Raw genomic sequence first — 14,624 nt, forward strand, 5'->3', positions numbered from 1 at the left:
GTGATTTGTTGGACCAGGGAAGTCCAAAAAGAGGGATCACCAATTGTGCGTGCATAAATATTTAATAAAGACAGTGGAACATTATCCACCACAAATTTAACAAGTATCCATCGACCCGCCTGATCTGTACAATGTGATAATATCTTAACAGAAAGGGATTTACGCAAAAAGAACAATGACTTCATTGTGTTTGCCATCACCTGGAGAGAAAAAACTTATTCACCCACCCACCCACCTGGGGAGAAAAGAGCTTCACCCACCCATCCTCTTTTTAGTTTCGCAGATTCGTCAGTTGTCAAGTGAGATTCCTGTATACATGCAATTTCTGCTTTCAATTTAGCCAAGTGAGTCAAGACCCTCTGTCGTTTAATAGGCGAATGTAAACCTCTGAAATTCCATGAGATCATTTTTAATGGCATAAATTAAAACTGAAAATATACAAAAAGCGCCATTAATAACAACACCTTAAAACAATTAGGCTATGGTGAACATCAAACCAACTGTATGTAGAATGAAACGATTGAAATGGGAAAGCAAGGTAAGAAAAAAAGGAAATATAGCGAGTCAACAGCCTTTGAAGAGAGGAAGAAAATCGCAAAGTGAAGAAAATTAATGAGGAAGGTAAAGAGTGGTATAAAACATTCAGAAGGAGAGAGCAAGAAAAAGAAAGAAAAGTAGTACAAAAAAGATAAAGAGCAATTGAAAAGAAAGACTTACATACAATCCAGAACATACTGGAGGTGGAGGGATGGAAGGCCAGACAGAACAATGACGCGTCCAAGACCCACATGGGAAGGCAGGAAGGAGAACAAAACGAACAGACTTCAAAACATAAGGAAGAGGTAACACGCGGGAACAACCTGTTTGGGGAAAAAGTAGGTTAATTGTACAATGAAAACAATGACTGTATAAGTTACCATCTATTAACAAATGAATAAGAAACAAATGCATCAAATCTAAATTCAAATATCATGAAAGGTTTAGAACTATGACAAAATCTACATTATTAATGGTCACTTTAAATAGGCAGGGGTGAAAGAGACCATATCTTGCACCTGTGGATCTTAATTGCGGCCATAGTGCTAGGACCTCCTTGCATCGATCTGCAGTCGGTTTAGCATAGTTTTGAGAGAAAAATAAGGAGTTTCCTGACCAAGTTATGCGATTGATTGCTCGGGCCGCTGATAGAATATTTAATAAATCAGTGTATTAAAGAAAATATAAGATCACTCCTCTCGGCTTTTGTGCTGAGGAAGAAGACATTGAGCTTGATGGTGGACCCAATTGATGGGCTCTCTGGATGTTCAAAGTAGTGCTTGCAGGTAATTTAAGCAATTTTGGAAGAAAGGACTTGAAAAATGGAATTGGACCCAAACCTTCTGTTCCCTCAGGGAGACCATAAAGATGGAGATTATTCCTCTTATTTCTATCTTCCAAATTTTTTATTTACTTGTGTAGGATGCATATCAGGGAACATATATAATCTACTTTGGAGGTAGAGGAGGATAAGCCAAGGTTGTGTTCCAATGTAGTGACTCGCTCTTCCATATTTAAGCATTTATCAGAGAGCATCTGCAGCTTAAAATTGGTTTCCTCCATAATTGGGCGCAAGACCCTAATTTCTTCTAGTAACAAGTCCATTGTGACAGAAGTGGGATGCTTGGGTTGAGAAGGAGGATCTTTTTTCAACTTTTTCGTTGATGCTTTAGTAGCATGAGATGTCGATGCACCCTTAGGCGAGCTATTGGTTGAGTTATCTATGCATAAACAATTATAGCAGGAGCTAGTGTGAAGCATAAATCTACGGGATACCAGTTTAGATGGCGGTACATTTTTAGGCAAACTTCCCATAGATAGAAAAGATAAACTCCAACAACAAATATCAGCGAGAATTACATATGTATTTACAATAACCTGCAAAAGTAAGCGTAGTGTAAACAATTTAAGTGATGAACAAACAGGTGTGTAGTGAAACAGGTTGCTCTGTCAATGTAGACACCTAGCACTATCAATGCTATAAAACTAAGAAGAATAGAGAAAGGTTGGTTCTGAAATGCAGGCATCAAGAATGATATTAAGAATGGCAGTAAAGAAGGTTGAAAAAGAAACCTATAAGAGTAACTGTATGCCAAGAAAAAGTGTCCTCAATAATATGTTATGACCAATACATGTGTTTGTTTAAGAATAACATACATGAACAAAATAGTATGCATTGTGTAAATAAAGAGCCAGTCATAAACTAGATACCCTAGAAAAGATATATGTATGAAGCATAATCTTCTCATAGTAGAAATGGAGTAAATTAAGGTATTGAGGGGGGAAAAATCTAACAGAGCCACACACGGAGACCCTACCTGCAGCACGAGCACTCGCTCCTGGGCCCCACACGCTGTAGTCTCGCCGCATCAGCAGCACCACCATTCTGCGGCTGGAGACTACAGCTCCCAGGGAGCCTTGCGGCCACTTCCTGTTTCCTGCTCCCAGCGCGCCCGGAGGAGCTACTTAACAGAGACGCTACCTCCGCGGTCGCGGAAGCGCGCGGGCGGTGCCGGGCGAAGCCCGGGCAAAGGGCGGACCCTCTTAGGCCCTCAGAGGCCAACAGAGGACGGGCGGGCCATCCCTCTAAGTGCTGCTATAAGAGGTGAGCCGGGGGAAAGTGACTATGGGGAAACGCAATATCATCACCACAACCGCTGCCCCTGTAAGCCCCTCTGCCCCACCCTCCTCCTTTGAATGCTTACTGGAAAATGCCCTTAATATGGTCCAGGAGGAAATTGCTATTACTGAAAGGAGGATGTCATTGGGCTGCAGCACTAGTCACCTGCAGTCACCTCAAGTAAGTCCATCTAACAACCTACCGCTATCACCAGTAATTACCATCTTGAAACCCACTACTCAGGTACCTTCGTTGGAATTGTTGCCTGGGGGCGGTAGCACTGTCATAACCATCGATTCCCAGCCTGACTGTGTTGTACAGTCTGTCATTGCATCCCCGTCTCCGAGCAACAAAACTGGTGACGGTAAAAGGAAAAGAGGTCCTCTACAATCTACAGTAAATAAAAGGAAGCAACCTACCCGCAATAAGAATCAACCAACCCCCCAGAGTATGTGGACCAGGGGGAAACAGCATCAATCCGAGGGCATCCCTGTTAATACTGAAATCCTGTTACCTGTTGAGATTGCTGTCCCCACAACCCCTTTCATCGATGACCATAACTCTTTGGGCACACAGACTGAGTTTTTAACTGACAACATCATCCAATCCAAGCCCAATGGGAAATTTATCGAGACAATTGTGGATACTTTTTTTAAACAACTGGAAAGTCAATTGCTCAAACAATTTAATACCTTTTTTAAAAGATTAGATAAACTAGAAAATTTAGTTAAAAAAGAAGAGGTAAAAAGGAAGGGGGCAATCAGCCTTGATCAGATGAGGGGTGATCGTCTTTTGAAGGACCTAGAGTCTGTTAGTGAGGCTATCCTGTCTGGGGGGCCTAGCACCAGCAGCAGTTTAAAGGGTGGGTCCAAACCTATCAGTAGTGCTCCAACAGTTAACACCACAGCTAGACGTGACAACTCAGAGCAAACTAAACCTGCCACAAAAGCCCAGCCCACTCCTCCCGCAGCAGTTTTTCCTTCTCACACCACTACTGTACTCAACAGCACACGGAAGGAAGGCCCCACTATAACCACTGCAAAACCTGCGGCCCAAAGTAGTAACGATGCCAGCAAGGGACAACCAGCTGCTAGCAGACCTACAAAACTCCAGGAACCCGCCCTCCACTTACCACCTGATGCCTGCCCATATGTTCTAGTACTGGCAGGCGTACCACCCCTTAGGGATGGACAAGGTGAGTCTTGGGTTCAGCTGAACAATAAGTGGATTGACTGGCTGACCAAGCACAAGGGGGTAGGTCACGACATCTCAAATTGAATTTTGTCTGCCCGCCGAGTGAGTTGGGTTGGTCCCCTACGTAAAGACTTTAATGGGGACTGCATTGTTGTAAACTTCAGGTACCCTGGTACTGCTAAATACATACTCAATCACAATAGCATTTACCCGGGCCCATCTACTGTTGTTATTCCCCTGCCTTTGGGTAACTTTTATAGACCTCCCCCAAGACAATTTTGTTCAGCCCCACCGCCCTTTCCACTTTTTAATAGATACACCGCATTAACAGACACATGTAGTTTGGACTGACCATTAGGCATCCTACCTAACATTGCCACCAGTGATCTTATTAATAAGCATGTCCTTGCAGGAAATCTGTCCACCTGCCTCATTGCATCACTGCCCAATTCACCCGGCAGGCGCAGGGCGTCATTTGAATCCATAATAGGTCCACAGGGCCACATTTCCACCACACCCTCAGATGATTAAACCATCCTGAGTTGGAATATCGCAGGCCTTAGCGCTAAAATCAAAAGAAAGTCCTGGTCAGATTGGGTTACCAGCTTTGATGTTCTAATGTTGCAGGAAACCTGGTGCACAAGCCCTCTACTCCTCGAAGGTTATAGCTGACATAATCTGATTGTCCTTTCTCCTCGCATTGGTCGTGCCAGTGGGGGGTTATCCATCTGGGTCAAAATCATTGCTGGAGCTAAAACTGAACCACTGCTAACAAATAACAATAATTTTATGGCGTTGAAATATATTGGCAGGTTAAAGATATGTCTCATTAACTTTTATAATAATGACTTTACAACCCACCCCAACACCAATTTCCTAAAATTGTTTAATTTTATTGATGATGTAGTGGATGGCCAAAAATATGGCAGATTTGATGGCATTTGCATAGGAGGTGATTTCAATGCACACATTCACCTTAGAACCCCACCCTGCAAGAGAGGAGAGGAATTATTAAACCTGCTAGCTACACGTGATTTAGTTGATGCAATGGAAAAATTAGATAGTGATGCGGATAACGTACCTGTCCCCACCTATATTGGGCGTGGGAGCTCAACAACCATAGATTACGTTTTCATTTCAGAACCATTGCACCATGTTGGGTGGTCGAATCTAATAGGTGGTGAAACTCTTTTGATTCGTCCTGTGTGTGGCTAAACTGCTTCATTATTTTGTGTTGGGTGGTTTTGGTCGGTGCTTTGCTGGTTGGTTGATCCTTGCTAGGCACCCTTGCTTTGCGATCTGAATCCTGGTTACTCGGAAGATTTTTGTTTGTTGTTTGTTCTCTTCCGGGGGTTATACTCGGTGCCTCATCTATGCCGCTCTCCTGGTTACTCTGAGGGTTACTGTTTATAGCTTGTTCTCTTCCTAGGATTGTACTCCATGTCTCATCTGTGCCGCACTTCCTTCTTTGGGTTTTATGCGAAGGGGAAGAATCTCCTAGCAGTGTCGTCAATTACTCCCCAGGTCCTTCTTCCACTACTTGTTCTGGGGAGCCAGTGAGCTGAAGAAACTGTTTTCCTTGATGTTTGGTCTGGTAAATTGTTATCTTATTCCTTCCTTTTCTTTTTTCTTTCGCCGTGCGTTTGTTGTCAAGGAGTCTTTGGCAAATGATTCATTTTTGTTATTCTGATCAATCTCACTCCGTACTGGGGGAGGCTCTCTTGATGTTTTTAATGTCTCCAAGACTTCTGGTTCGAATACTTTTTCCCTGAAGTTGGGCGGTACGTCACTCGCTGTGGTCTGAATTTCGTTTTTGGATTTCAAAGTTGATAGTAAATCTCCCAGTATTGATGGTAGCATGAGTAGTTTATCCACTATAGGAGCGCAAGTGCATTCTTTTTGTAACCTATCCTTGAGTGACTCCTCCTGCCCTCGTTTTATTAATCCATTCAGGTCTGCTAATTTCCGATCGATCCCTGACGTGAAGTCAGCTACTGTTTGGAGTACTGTTAACTGAAGGTCCATTTTATGAGATTGATATTGCAGTGCTGCAGTTGAATATTGCATTGTGCTCAGTAGTGCTGCACAAATCGAGTCCTGGGTCTTGTTAGTTTTTTCCTTTATTCTCGGGTTTGCACAGTTTGTTAGTGATTTTTGATCATGACTGTATGATGCAACTAGTTCCTCCCATTCTTGTGACGCTTAAAAAGACATATCGCTGTTAGGGTTATGGTTACTTTCTTGAAGGAGCAGCTCAATCCATCCTGGTGTTCTAGTGTCTTGAGACAGTACGATTTGTGATTGGCTATTTGACTATTTGACTGATGTGGCGAGGTGCGGGGTATATTAGGCATTTTCTGCTCCTTTTTATTTTCTGTCTGGTTAGCAGTTTTGCTAAAGGTGGTTTTGTGGCATCGGTCTGGAATCGGTCGATTTTATTGGACTAGGTTGTTGCAGTACCTTGCTAGTTTTGGGGGCTACTTGTATCTCCTCTGCCTGGCAGAGTGATTGATTAAATCTGATGTCTGATGTCTGTACTGATTTGCCATCTACCCAGCTGTTCTATTAATGGGGTGGCAAGCTCACTCCCCTCTGTGACTGCTTTTAAGGGCAGCAGGGACTCTTCAAAGATTTCTGAGGTGGGCCGGGAGCTCACCTCAACTTCCTGCTTCTTCTGCCTTTGGTCAATTTTGATTGCCCTTGTTAGTTCTTCATAATTATTTCCGTTGTCCTTTTTATTTGTAAGCCCCGTGCTTAATTCCGATTTACCAATTTCTCCTATTTCCTTTGGGTTTTGTTGAGGTTGTTTTATTTTCCTGCTATTGTTTCTTTTTTCGTTGGTTCTTGGAGGCGAGGTGGCGTTCCTGGAGCCAGTGGAGATAGGTAAGAGTTTAACTCTGCTGGGGAGATGAAGTCAAGCAACACCATTCATGCGAGGTGCAATATTTATAGCCATGCCCAGACAAGATGGCAGATGATACACATGTAGGCTGAGATCTCACGAGATTCAAGAGGGATCTCGATCTGATTGGTTCTTTCTAATATTGATGTGGCGCATGTTCTCCATTTGGGGGATATGTGCATCTAACAAAAGTCTCACAATGAGGGGCTAAAAGAGCTCTTATCAAATGATGGATGTAGGTGTTAAAGTGGATGTTTCAATGTTGCCACCTGTGCCACAGTGGGTGCTGATGGTCCCATAGGTGTCACGGTGGGTGCGGGTGCCACAGGTGTCATAGTAAGCACAAGTCCTGTGGTGGATGAAGATGTTGCCACAGGTGTCATGGTGGGCGTAGGTGTGATATTCATGATGGGTGCAGGACAGTTGTGATGCTCATGACATGGCCCTTACATACTCAGGCTACTTTTTGTGATGTTCTGTGGCGCAAGAGCCTGCTCCATATTTACGAGGCAGCACTAAGCCACTTTTACTGACTTAATGCTGCCTCATAAATATTGTCCCCTTTAATGCAGTTTTCTGCATTATAGGGAAGTGCAATGCCTATTGCTAGGGGCGTTCTCAGTAACATCCATGGCATTTTGACACTGTCCCAGATTTACGAGAAATTGTAAATATGAGGCAGCGCCAAAAGCTTACACCTCCCCAGGGGAGGCATAAGGGAGGCATAATGGGGAGAAGTATCTTTATTTCTCGGCGTTTTTTATTTTTCTATGTGTGCTGCAGAAAGCCTCTTGTGATTGTTTTTGTGCAGGAAGGTTTCCCTTGCTGCACAAAAATAATCATCTTCTGAACTCAGGCACCTCTGCACCATGGTACAAAGGTGCCTGTGTTAGTGCATGGCAGCCAATTGTGCACCAGCGCAGGAGAAAAGGACTGGGATGTGCCATATCTCATAGATACGGTGCATTCCTGCTCTTTTCTTTTGCTGTATGGCAGCACAGCGGGAAGACCTGTGGTGCTGGCTTATGGCAAAACCTCATAAATGAGTCCCTCAGAGTTTATAAGCCTTAAATACTATGAGTAGGTAAGGGTGCCGAGGGGTATGCGCAGCAGTGCAGCTAGTGTTTTTTTTTAGTTCAAAAACAAGCTTTTTAAGATTAAGAATTACATTGATATACAAAAGATAAGAACAATGCAAATAAAAGGATTACATAGAATACAATATATTGGTTGTAATGGATAAGGGCAAAGGTGTAAAGCACACCATCAAAAATGTCATGTACATACAATCTGACCATATCATACACTACACTGGAGTAAAAAAGAGAAATTTTTATGTTCTACAAAAAGTTACAATATATAGTGAAGTAGAAATAGAACTATATAATAGCATGGGGAAGTCATGGAGGTTTAGTGACTTCTTCTTGTAGAGGCGTAGGAGCTGCAGAGCATCTAGCACTAGTATCAATAAATAGTGTGACTGGTGCCCACAGGTCTAAACGCTTGGATGCCAGGTGTGAGAAGTATACAAATGTGGTGTCAAGCCTATGATTATGACAGACAGCATACCACCATGCTTGGTATGCCAGTTTGATGAGATCTTTCCAATTTTTGGTTATTTGTTGGAAGGCCACGTCTAATAATAGGACAATTATTTTTACGTTGGAATCGCAACTGCCCAATATAGAAGATAAACTTCGCAAAAAGATGTGTAAAATAGAGAAGGAGTGTCTGGAATGGGCCTATTGTTTATTAGAATGTGAATGTTGTGCTATATAGGAAAATAAGAAAGGATGTCAAGGGGGCCGTTGGAATAATCTTAGAGGTGTGTTTAAGTATGGGAGTGGAAACAGATAGCGGTTTGCATGTGAAGGATAAGTATTCTTGGAAGGAAGGGGAAGGAGAAGGGAGAAATAAAGGATCATTCTAGTGTAGTCCAAAGAGGACAATGTATAGAAGGGTCCTAGAGCCAAAGTGACAACTGGTTTAGGATGAAGGATGTGATAGAGGGGAAATTCAGGGAAATTTGCCCTCCGATTTTGGACGAATGAATTTTTGAATGGACATACGTGATTGTTTGTTTCCCCATAAAAAAGAAGACAAGATGAAATTACATTTTTTTCAAATATTCTAGAGGAATCGGCAGCGGGATTCAGGAGATTGTGTATAAAACTATGGGAGAGAGCATCATTTTTATAGTGTCTTAATGACCACACCAGAACAAATATAGGGAGTGCCATTTCGTTGTTAAAGTGTAAACCTAAGTATTTAATAAATTGGGGACTCCATGTGAAACCAGATGTAGTAAAGTCAGCTTTGAAGGTATATTTTGTCTTTATTTAATTTGTATCCAGATACGTACGCAAAAGAGGCTACCTCTTCTAGAAAAGTAGGGAGAGAAACTTGAGGATTTGAAAGGAATAAGAGCACATCGCCAGCATAAGCTGCCATTTTGATACTGGTCTTCTTTAAAGTAAAGCTGTGAATGTTATTATTTTGACAGATTCTGAGAAAAAAGGGTTCCAAGGCAAGATTAAAAAGAAACAGAGAGAGCGGACATCCTTGTCTATCTCCCCTGCCAATGTTAAAGTAAAAGGAAATTCCACCATTCGCTGTTACAGCTGCTCTTGGGTTGAAATACAAAATAGAGATTAAAGCAATAATTTTTGGACCAAAGCCAAACCACTGAAGTGTGCGAAAAAGATAGGGCCTTTCGACTCTGTCGAATGCTTTTTCTGCATACAAAGCTATGGCTGCCAGAGAGTCAGAAGATTGTGAGGCCTTGGAGAGAATATAAAAAAATAAGTGAGTGTTGTTCGTAATGAGCCTTCCCTTAACAAAGCCGGATTGTTCAGATCCCAATAAATCAGGCATCTGAGATTCCAAACGTGATGCTAGGGCTTTTCAGAAAATGTTATAATCTATGTTGACCAGAGAGATTGGTTGATAGTTTTTACAATATTGAGGATCCTGTCCATCCTTAGGTATAAGGCAAATAAGAGCATCAGAAAAAGAGCCAGTAGACTCTCCAGACTGTTAAAAGGTATGTATAAGAGTATGCGATTTAGGGATGCAAAATTCCACAGTGAAGCCGTCTGGGCCAGGGGCCTTCTCTTTTTTGACTAGTTTCAAAGCAGCATGTAGTTCTTTCTGTGTGAGGTCATATTCTAAAAGAGAGATATCTGGGCGCGTGTCAGGGGGACAACGAATTGTTGAAGGAAATTGAGAAACAGTGTGGTCGGAAGAAGGGGTTTCCTTATTAAATTATGAACTAATATCAAATGGCCAATAAATTTGTATAAAAACTGGCATGAGTAATCTTTCTGTAATTTGGCTCTGATGGTTGATTATAGCTCCCATTGAGAACATAGGATCCCTTTGTGGGACCTTTTTTAAATTGTAAAGGCAGGGGTGTCTTACTCACTGTACTTTGAGGTTTCAGATGTATATAGTGATTTATAAAAGTGAAAAAACGCATTCAAGATCTCTTCGTCTTTGAATTTCAAAGAGTCATCTTTGCTAAAAATAGATTCTATGTTAAGTTTGTTTTGTTTAACTTTGATATAGTTAGCCAATTTTTCCCAGCTTTATTCTGACCACCATAAAATTTTGCGCTGGATTTTAATAGGTAATTTGAAGCATTATTAGTAGTGTCTTAGTTAAATTTAAATTTGACTTTTAGGAGTTCAGATAAACAGGCTTTTGATTTAGAGGAGTAATAAGAATGCTCCAATGCCTTTATTCTGGCTAGCAGGTTGTTGGTTATTTGTTGTGCCTTTTTACGTTTCTTGGAGACAAAACGAATAATACAATCTCTGGCTGATGCCTTAAGGCGTCCCAGACCACAGAAAAAGATATTATTATTATTATTATGGAGATTTATAAAGTGCCTGGTTATGCACACCGGCGTGTCCCCGCGCTGCAGTGAGTGAAAGTCGCACGCCCCCAACTGAGTTCCAAGCGCCCCAATTATTGAAGGAACAGATGTGTTTTGAGCTTTCCTCTGAACCTGACCTCCGAAGGTTCCAAATGGAGCTCAAGCGGGAGTTTATTCCAGCTCCTCACTGCCAGGAGCCGGAAAGATCTACCACCCATGTGGGCCTTTTTGACTTGTGGAATCACTAACAGGCCAGTACCGGTAGATCTGAGAGATCGACCAGGCCTGTAGGGTGTAATCAGGCTTTGCATGGGCCTGGGTCCCTTGCCTCCAATAATATGTACATAAGGCCTTAAACACGATTCTTTTCCTGACCGGAAGCCAGTGAAGAGCCTCCAGGGCTGTCTTCAAGGCAGCTCTTCTGGGGAGCCTCATGACCAGCCGTGCCGCAGCATTTTGCAGCACCTGCAGACGGTCTAGGCTCCTAACTGTAGCACCTAGGTACAACAGATTGCCACAGTCCAAACGTGAGGTGACAAGTGCGTGCACCAGCGCCCGTCTGGCATCAGTCGGGAGAAGGTCCAAAAGTTGGCGTAGGCCTTTCAGGACCCCAAAGCACGCTCCAACCACACAACTAATCTGTGGTGCAAATGTGAGGTCCGAATCAATCCAGACGCCCAGGTTCTTAGCCTGTTGACACGGCGTGGGGAATGGTCCTAAACAGGGAGGGCACGATACAGATGACCACACAGATGGGCCCCTCCCCACCACGAGCACCTCTGTCTTGCTTCCATTCAACTTCAGGCAGTTTTTAGTCATCCAGGAGGCAAGCTCCTGCATGCAGGCTTTGAAGTTGGGAGCCGCGAGATCAGGTGCCTGTGACAGCAAGATGACCAGCTGTGTGTCATCGGCGTATGACACAATTCGCATTCCGTCGCCCTCAGCTATGCTTGCCACTGGGGAAACGTAGAGATTAAACAGAGTCGGGCTCAGGGCCGAGCCCTGGGGCACACCCTGATCCAAATTGATCGCTTTAGAATAGTGATCACCCTGTCTAACCTGGAATCCGCGATTTGTCAAGAAGGATTGAATCCACTTCAACGCTGCACCTGAGACACTGCCCCTATTCAGACACTGCAGCAAGGTGAAATGTGCTACAGTGTCAAAGGCGGCGCACAGGTCCAGGAGGATGAGGGCCATAGTCTGTCCATCATCCACTCCCAGTCTGATAGTCTCAACGGCCATAAGCAGTGCTGACTCTGTTGAGTGGAGTGATCTGAACCCAAACTGAGTAGGATGGGGCAGATTGGCTTCCTCCACATAGGCCATGAGTTGAGCGTTAACGGCCTTCTCTGCCACTTTGGCCATATAGGGTAGCAGCGAGATGGGGCGGAGATTATCCAATTTCTTCAAACTAATATTGTTTTTTTTTCTGAAGGGGGAGTACCACCGTCTGCTTCCAGCCATCAGGCACCGTGTGAGTCCTAAATGATACATCCAAAAGATGGCATCCGACTTATTAAAAGTGAAATATTCAGTAAAAAAAGAGGTGAAGGAAGACGTGAAGACCGGATCTAGATGTAGGGCATTATTAAAACGCCATTTCCGGGAGAAGTTGGGTTTGTGTAAAACATCAAGGTGAATGGTAACAGGGGCATGATCAGATATTAGTATAGAACCAATATCCGCCGATATTAGTGATTGAGAAACGTTATGAGATATAAATATATAATCGAGGCGTGATGAACAGGTGAGTAAAAGGAATATTCCTTCAATGTCAGATTGCAGAGCCTCCAAGCGCCTATGAGTTTGTGTTGTTTCATTGTTTGTGAAAATAGTTTGTGAAATTAATGAGGTACAAAAGGAGATGATGAGTTCCGATCCAAAAATGGATCCAGAATTTCATTGCAGTGACCTGCAAGAATAAAATTGTCGCTGTAACATTGTGTGATTTGTTGGACCAGGGAAGTCCAAAAAGAGGGATCACCAATTGTGCGTGCATAAATATTTAATAAAGACAGTGGAACATTATCCACCACAAATTTAACAAGTATCCATCTACCCGCCTGATCTGTACAATGTGATAATATCTTAACAGAAAGGGATTTACGCAAAAAGAACAATGACTTCATTGTGTTTGCCATCACCTGGAGAGAAAAAACTTATTCACCCACCCACCTGGGGAGAAAAGAGCTTCACCCACGCATCCTCTTTTTAGTTTCGCAGATTCGTCAGTTGTCAAGTGAGATTCCTGTATACATGCAATTTCTGCTTTCAATTTAGCCAAGTGAGTCAAGACCCTCTGTCGTTTAATAGGCGAATGTAAACCTCTGAAATTCCATGAGATCATTTTTAATGGCATAAATTAAAACTGAAAATATACAAAAAGTGCCATTAATAACAACACCTTAAAACAATTAGGCTATGGTGAACATCAAACCAACTGTATGTAGAATGAAACGATTGAAATCGGAAAGCAAGGTAAGAAAAAAAGGAAATATAGCGAGTCAACAGCCTTTGAAGAGAGGAAGAAAATCGCAAAGTGAAGAAAATTAATGAGGAAGGTAAAGAGTGGTATAAAACATTCAGAAGGAGAGAGCAAGAAAAAGAAAGAAAAGTAGTACAAAAAAGATAAAGAGCAATTGAAAAGAAAGACTTACATACAATCCAGAACATACTGGAGGTGGAGGGATGGAAGGCCAGACAGAACAATGACGCGTCCAAGACCCACATGGAAAGGCAGGAAGGAGAACAAAATGAACAGACTTCAAAACATAAGGAAGAGGTAACACGCGGGAACAACCTGTTTGGGGAAAAAGTAGGTTAATTGTACAATGAAAACAATGACTGTATAAGTTACCATCTATTAACAAATGAATAAGAAACATGCGTCAAATCTAAATTCAAATATCATGAAAGGTTTAGAACTATGACAAAATCTACAAATTTTCTATTTAGACGTAAATAGGAAGTAGTGTCCATTGTGTCAGCATGGTAAGAGTATAGGTAGTTTTATTATTAATGGTCACTTTAAATAGGCAGGGGTGAAAGAGACCATATCTTGCACCTGTGGATCTTAATTGCGGCCATAGTGCTAGGACCTCCTTGCATCGATCTGCAGTCGGTTTAGCATAGTTTTGAGAGAAAAATAAGGAGTTTCCTGACCAAGTTATGCAATTGATTGCTCGGGCCGCTGATAGAATATTTAATAAGTCAGTGTATTAAAGAAAATATAAGATCACTCCTCTCGGCTTTTGTGCTGAGGAAGAAGACATTGAGCTTGATGGTGGACCCAATTGATGGGCTCTCTGGATGTTCAAAGTAGTGCTTGCAGGTAATTTAAGCAATTTTGGAAGAAAGGACTTGAAAAATGGAATTGGACCCAAACCTTCTGTTCCCTCAGGGAGACCATAAAGATGGAGATTATTCCTCTTATTTCTATCTTCTAAATTTTTTATTTACTTGTGTAGGATGCATATCAGGGAACATATATAATCTACTTTGGAGGTAGAGGAGGATAAGCCAAGGTTCTGTTCCAATGTAGTGACTCGCTCTTCCATATTTAACCATTTATCAGAGAGCATCTGCAGCTTAAAATTGGTTTCCTCCATAAATGGGCGCAAGACCCTAATTTCTTCTAGTAACAAGTCCATTGTGACAGAAGTGGGATGCTTGGGTTGAGAAGGAGGATCTTTTTTCAACTTTTTCGTTGATGCTTTAGTAGCATGAGATGTCGATGCACCCTTAGGCGAGCTATTGGTTGAGTTATCTATGGATAAACAATTATAGCATGAGCTAGTGTGAAGCATAAATCTACGGGATACCAGTTTGGATGGCGGTACATTTTTAGGCAAACTTCCCATAGATAGAAAAGATAAACTCCAACAACAAATATCAGCGAGAATTACAAATGTATTTACAATAACCTGCAAAAGTAAGCGTAGTGTAAACAATTTAAGTGATGAACAAACAGGTGTGTAGTGAAACAGGTTGCT

This window comes from Lissotriton vulgaris, chromosome 3_1 (genome assembly GCF_964263255.1).
Source record: "Lissotriton vulgaris chromosome 3_1, aLisVul1.2, whole genome shotgun sequence".
Classification (NCBI taxonomy): domain Eukaryota; kingdom Metazoa; phylum Chordata; class Amphibia; order Caudata; family Salamandridae; genus Lissotriton; species Lissotriton vulgaris.